The following is a 7,500-nucleotide window of genomic DNA, read 5'->3' on the forward strand; positions in this document are numbered from 1 at the left end:
CGCCATTGCCACTGCTTTATAAATAAAACTATAAATGGTGTTTTCAAAACATGTTTGAAAAAAAACACCATGCCATGGTGTTTTTCTAAAAAACACTACAAAAACAAACACCTCATTTACCAAACACACGTACTCGTGATATATGCAGCAACTTAGTTGTGTCAAGCAAATAAACAAACATTTGGTCTGCAAGTGAAATTTTTACCCATATCCTGGCAAATCCATAATGTACCAACTTTTATTCACCAAGAAGTGATTAATAAGGAAATAAACAAACTTTTATTCACCAGAAATCTAACAGCCCCAAAAAATCCAAAACTAATCAAGGCGTTAGGGCCCTTACAAGCCTTAAACACATGATATGGTCTTCATACTAAAAAGCTTGAGAAGCTTAGTTTTTGGGGCCAATGTCCTTCAGAGCACAGATTTGTTCCTCTCCTATAGCAGTCATCACAGTCACAACCAGATCCTTCCCATCAGCAAGCCCATCACATATCTGGGTAAGGAGATTGTCATCAGTTGGAAGCCTCAAGTCATCTTTGGTGTTTCCATTTCCAGTCAAAAGACTCACGAAACCATCTTAAGATATGTCTATGAGTTGATAATCAGTGCGGTTGACATGAGGAACATCACAGTTGTAGGAGGAAGGCACAATATCTTCAAGCTTTTTCGAATTGAAGATATCAATTGCCACAAAGTGACACTTCGCATGACTATGCTTGCCTGTTTTGGAAGTTGAAACCTCAACAGCCTTGTAGGGCCTCTCCTTGATGACGAGGTAATCGTTCTTTCGAATGGTGCTAGCTTGCTGAGGGTATGTCTTCGATGCGCCGGCGTCGGCCTTCGATTCCAAGTGGTGCTCCTCGTCCGACATCGATCTCCTTCTTCTCTCTCTACTCTACTAGCCATTTTTACAAGGAGCTTAAAATAAATTCAAAATTTTAAAAACTGAATCCAGATCTGAAGGAAACCAAGATGCAAGGGCACATATAAACCCAAGAAAAATCATTTTTATTCACCTTCGATGTAGGTGGTGCCTGGAGTCTCAAATCCAGCCTTACATATGTCAAAGAAGACGCGGCCCTAGACTAGGAACCTGTTTGCCCTTACCCTTGGGAATTGTGCAGGCCCCACTCACAGCCAAGCAACAAGAGCCCACCATGACGGCGGTGAACAACAAAGCTGGTTACAGTCACCATTAAAGTTGGTCTAGTCGGAGTCGGTCCAGTGGGTGATCGCGGTGGAGGAGGGCACGGGTAAGCTCGCGGGTGGCGTTAAAGTCGGTCCTGTCGATGGAGGCTCGGCCGGTGCGGGAGGAGACGAAGACATATTTCTTGGGTGAGAGCTGAGGGCATTTTTGGGAGCCTATGAAAAATACATAGAGTACATGTATTATAGTGGGCTTTTGGGGCTGGGCCACACTTTGTTGTCTCTTTTAGGGCTAAAGAGTAAGGAAAAAAGATGCTGGGGCTTGGCCACATCCATATTTTTTGGGGGGGCCTTAACACATTTTTCCCTTAATGTTTTGATAATGCTGCAAATGCACCTTGAAAGTGAATTTCTGATTTTCATCTGTTTTCAAATATTTGTATCATATTATTCTGACATGTGCTAAATTAAACTGGCTCAAAACTAAACTCTAAACCCATTTTCTTTAATAGTTAAGCTGCACACGTCCACTTCACTGCTCACACGTGTACTAGTTTTGAATCTGAAAACTGTCACGGTCAATCTATAAACCAATCCAAAGACCTGACTTGTTTCTTTCTTTATGTACCAATGTATGCTCTGATTTCTCAGTTTCTAGAAACCCATACCATTCACCAATTGGGTCCCACAAGGACCAAGTGGGTTTATCAGGTTTGAAAATCTAATCCTAATTCTGAATTATGATGGGAGTCAATTTTTCATGAACCAATTAACAATCACTATTCATTAAGCACTAGTGATCAGCTATAGTCATCCATGGCATTTGATCACGACAACATTCATGTGGCACACAGCCTAAAGTGATGGCCTTGAAAGATTGTTTATTGTTTCCACATGTTGTGCTGACGGCGGCGCCGAGGAACCAAAACAAACGCCGATCCAAGAAGGCCAAAAACAACCAAATATCAATGCACAAACCAAACACCAATTTTAACGTGGTTCGGCAATTGTCTACGTCCACGGGGCAAGAAGGGGGAGGGTTTCCACTAATAGAGAAGGAGAGTACAAATTGAGATTACAAATCGCTCAAACGAACCAACTAATCTCACCAACAAATCTCTCAACCTCTCAACCAATAACCCTAACAAATAGCTCAGAAAGATCTCTCTTTTGTGCTCCAAAATCCCCCAAAACGCTCCTACAAAACCCTCAAATCGTATTGGTATTTATACCAAAACAGAAACCCAAACAGACTGCAAATAGGAACTCTAACTTTCCAAAAAACCCGTCATAAGTCGACTTAACAGTCTGCATAAGTCGACTTGGCAGAGCGAAAAACAGCAACTGGAGAAGAGATCATAAGTCGACTTATCAGACCTGATAAGTCGACTTGCCAGAGCCCAAATTCAACAATCCAGAGCAGAACGTAAGTCGACTCATGCACAAACATAAGTCGACTTACCATAAGTCGACTTATGCCTGTGCATGAGTCGACTTATGACCAAAAAACTGCTTTTCTAAGTTTTTCTCCACAATTCTCCACCTCGGTGAAGTTTTCCCAAAACTGAGCCGACACCAACCAAACAAATGCCTCACATAATGAGACCCAAATGGGAGTGCGAACACTCACCCCAAATGTCGATGTCACTCACCAAATCGGCTGCATCATAAAGACTGCCTACGTATCCTCTTGCCCAAGGAATCAAGCCTTCACGTAGTTCACCCAAACGGCCTCCAAAGGCCCTCAAACAAATAGAAAAGTCTGCAACTCTTCCCCAGTATCGCCGACGGATCTGCAACTGATAGCGGCCCCAAACTGATACAAATCAAACACCTCCATATGAGGTGAACCAATGGCCGTATCCAAATCATGTCCACCAGCTGCAACCGAATCCAAAACCAATCCATCATCTGCATCCGAAATCAAATGATCCCCAACCTGTGTCACCTCAGCTGGAGTCCCGAATGATGCAGTATGATCTGAAGTACGTGGAGTAATCTCCACCCAACGTGGAGTAGCATCACTCTCCACCTGCTGCGATATCCAAATGACCTGATCAACACTCTCCACCTGCCGAGAGTCAAAAGTGACATACCTGCTCAGAACAAAATCAGAAGCTCCCAAACGATAATCAACTGAGCCTCCGAACCCCAAACGCGCAATCGGATCCAATCTCACATCCACGATGTGACCAAATGCTGGGTATCCAAATATCCGACGCAACCCAAAATCTAAAGCAGCTCCAACAGATCCAATAACTCCTAATGCAGCAGTCAGCGACCTGTGACTAAGATGACCCAAATATGTCGAAGCTCCAGAACCAATGCTCGACAACCAACGCCGATCCTCCTCCAGAAAGGAACGACCCATCGAAACTGTCATCTCATCTCGTCGCCCCAAAGTCTCCACACCAATGAAGTGTCTCCTATTGCCGTGAGCTCGGCACCAACGCAAGAAAGGACCCCTACCAAAGCTGAAACAATGAGTTACCTTTCTGCCAATACACTTCTTCCAATTGTTGTTGACTTCTAGGACTTTACACCAACGGGAACTGGTCGCGACCCAATAATGCCTAGAACAATCATCAACTGCGGAAACCAAGATACGATTACCTCCCAATGATGCCTCCTTGGAAGGCCCCCAAATGCCTGACTGAACACCTCCTAAAAAGACCCCTCGCTCGATGGATAGGAATGCCAAACTCCACCACGGTCTTGCTCATCCCAATGTGCTCATAGGACTTCAATCTGCAGGTCATAGCACTCCTCAACAACCAATGCACGGCATTACCAATCATATGCCCCAGCACCAAACAATGCCACAGTCTAGCCGAATCTGATGAAGTCGTCATCTCCCTATCAATCACCATCAGCACCAAACAATGCCACAGTCTAGCCGAATCTGATGAAGTCGTCATCTCCCTATCAATCACCATGCTTCCGTGCAAATAATACAAATTTCTTCTTCTGACGTCCTTCATCACAATCATGGACCCAAATGTAACCTTCAAGCGTGCATCCGCCAAGGTCACCCTATTCGCAACTCATTGTCAAACAAATGACTGGCGAATATGAAGTCAGGAATGAAGATCTTATCCCACTCCGCCGAGCGGCCGTCAGACTAGCGGAGTCATTTGAGAGCTTCCGTATCGAGCACGTGCTCCGTTCAAGGAACACCCATGCGGATGCTCTCGCAAAGCGTGCATCCGCCAAGGTCACCCTATAGCCTGCTGCCTCCAAAGCTCCAAGTAAAATGATGTTCTTCCTTAACTGAGGAACAAACCTCACTCCAACCAACTCCCGAATCACCCCGTCACTCATCCTGATCCGAACGGTACCGATACCACCAATAGAGCATTTGTGATCATTCCCCATGAGCACGAAATCCTCTCTTTCCAACTCCTGAAAGCTGGAGAACCAATCCCTCCTAGGGCAAATGTGGTATGTAGCTCCCGAATCTAATATCCACTCTGTAGAGTAGACAACACAAACTGACGGCAGTGCAGATAACGAGTAGCCCGAAGAATCCGAATCTGAATCGTTGCCACTAGCCTTGACAACATTCGCCTCTGAAGCTTGAATAGCTTTTCCCTTATTCTTCCCGGCTCGATCAACTAACTTTGGGCAATCGGCTTTCCAATGTCCATCTTCTTTGCAAAAGGCACATTGATTCTTACGAACTCCAAGATGTGCCCCTCTAGACTGCGACCTCCCACTACGGTTTGGACCCTTTGCTCTTGCGACCAACGCCCCCGCTACCGGCTCAAACGAAGTCTCCTTATCCTTCTTTCGAAGCTGATAATTCACAAGTGCAGCGGTGACCTCACTATACGAAAGAGATGCCTTCCCATTAATAAGAGTAAGAACGAAGGTCTCATATTCCTCGTCAGGCAAGGAACTCAATAGCAACAACGCCTTGTCCTCATCTTCAATCTTAACATCCACATTCGCCAAATCCGCAAGAAGCTTCGTGTAGTGGTTCATGTGATCACCAATGGAGGTTCCTTTCTTCAACTGGAAGCGGTAAAGCCTCCTCTTCAAATGCAAGCGATTCTCCACACTCTTGGTCAAATACTTGCTCTCAAGGATCTCCCAAATCTTCTTTGCAGAAGTCTCATTGATCACATCATACTTTAGATCTTGAGTGAGACAAGACCTAATCACACCACACGCCGTTCGATTCATCTTTTTCCAAACCTTCTCATCAATGTTGTCCGGTTTCCCGTCCAACTCCAACGTATCTTCCAAATTTTGCGCGTTGAGCGCATCCATGACTTCGCATCGCCAAAGTCCAAAATTGTTTGTGCCATTGAACTTTTCCACATCAATCTTCATTGAGTGGATATTCAAGCTTTGGACGGTCTTCACGCCGGAAGTACTGCCCACAACTCCTTCTTTCTCGGCCATAATCCTCAAGGCACCACCAAACCAATGCGGAAACAAACGAGAAATAGATCCAAACTGAAAAAGACGAGATTTTTACAAAAAAAGATCCCACCTTTATCACCAAACGAAGCCCTAGATGAACTTCCAAAGCGATCTACTCCTCCAAATAGCCCAAGCGTTGCCCGTGCTCTGATACCACTTGTTGTGACTGATGCTTTGAGAAACCAAACCAACGAACGCCGAGAGAAAGACCAAACAAAACACAAACACCAAGGTTTTACGTGGTTCGGCAAATTGCCTACGTCCACGGGGCAAGAAGGGGGTGGGTTTTCACTAATAGAGAAGGAGAGTACAAATTGAGATTACAAATCGCTCAAACGAACCAACTAATCTCACCAACAAATCTCTCAATCTCTCAACCAATAACCCTAACAAATAGCTCAGAAAGATCTCTCTTTTTCTGTGCTCCAAAACCCCAAAACTCTCCTCACAAAACCCTCAAATCGTATTGGTATTTATACCAAAACAGAAACCCAAACAGACTGCAAATAGGAACCTGAACTTTCCAAAAAACCCGTCATAAGTCGACTTATCAGTCTGCATAAGTCGACTTGGCAGAGCGAAAAACAGCAACTGGAGAAGAGATCATAAGTCGACTTATCAGACCTGATAAGTCGACTTGGCAGAGCAAAAAACCAACAATCCAGAGCAGAACGTAAGTCGACTCATGCACCAACATAAGTCGACTTACCATAAGTCGACTTATGCCTGTGCATGAGTCGACTTATGACCAAAAAACTGCTTTTCTAAGTTCTTCTCCACACCACATTCATGAAAAATTCTGAAATAAAGCTATAAGCACAAAAATGAAGAAATGCTAAATGGTAAATCGTAAAAATTAATCTCACTCAACTGTGGTCATGGGTTGCTTATGAAGGGCAACAGATTCAGTACCTACCTGTTATCGCTAAGCATATTTGAAACGAAGTGCATTTTCCTTCTAAAACATAGTGGTTTGGTTGGAGGCGTGGTGTTTTTGATGCAAAAATTTATGTTAATAGTGTGTTTTTGTTGGAGGCGTGGTGTTTTTTTTAAGCAATACCTTATGTTAGCAAGGCTAGAAGCTTTCTTGATTAGCACATGCACGATCCTTATATATTCGGTTTGAACAGGCAAGAGCTTCGAGGAGGTTTGTGAGGCACGCCACATTATCTGAAGAGGAACTCCTATATGCAGAGATAAGGGTTCAATTTTTTTCCTGGAATTAAAGTTCGGTGAGTTTTGCCCGTATGGATCTTACTTGATTTCACAACTAAGGCATTGGAAAATTTACCACGCTCATTTAGTTGTGTTTATTATCGTCAGCTCCTCCTGTCATGATGACACGAGGATACTAAACTCAATGCTCCTTATAGTCAATTATGGAATCCGAGGCTAGCTTCTCAATGCTAATGAGGGTGATACTCAAGTTGCTGCGTTTTCGCCTTGGAAAAGAAGTGGAATATTGAAGTGTGAACGTAACAGGATCAAATGCTTTCCATCGTGGTTAGAAGGGTAATAATTACTTGATGGTTTTTGCTTTTTGTGACCATAACTATTTTATCTCAGGCAAATACAAATCAGTCTATCCTCTCACCTTCAGGATTGCTGTAATTAACTGCAGGTCGATCGGTGGCTTCAGTTCGTTAGTTGGGAAATGCTCAGGTTTGTGCTGGATTCTCTGCTCCTGATGCTGAATGCCCGCTTTTGAATCAAATATGACAATGAAAGATGCTTTTCTTTTTCTTGCGTGGCGGGGTGGCGAACTAGATTTATACTCCTTTGTTTTTTTTTTTTCTTTTCTCCCCGCTCAGATCTGCTAGGGATGACAATGGTGCTTATTCGTGGAAGTTCTTAAAATTCCGCCCCCTTTTCCTTGGCTTTCCAGAAGACTTAAAGGTCATATTCTGTACATATATTTACGTT

At 43.8% G+C, this 7,500-nt stretch overlaps 1 pseudogene; it reads right to left on the reverse strand.

Annotated features, from left to right (window-relative positions):
* Positions 392 to 886, reverse strand: LOC109836084 (annotated as a pseudogene).

This window comes from Asparagus officinalis, chromosome 4 (assembly GCF_001876935.1).
Source record: "Asparagus officinalis chromosome 4, Aspof.V1, whole genome shotgun sequence".
NCBI lineage: Eukaryota > Viridiplantae > Streptophyta > Magnoliopsida > Asparagales > Asparagaceae > Asparagus > Asparagus officinalis.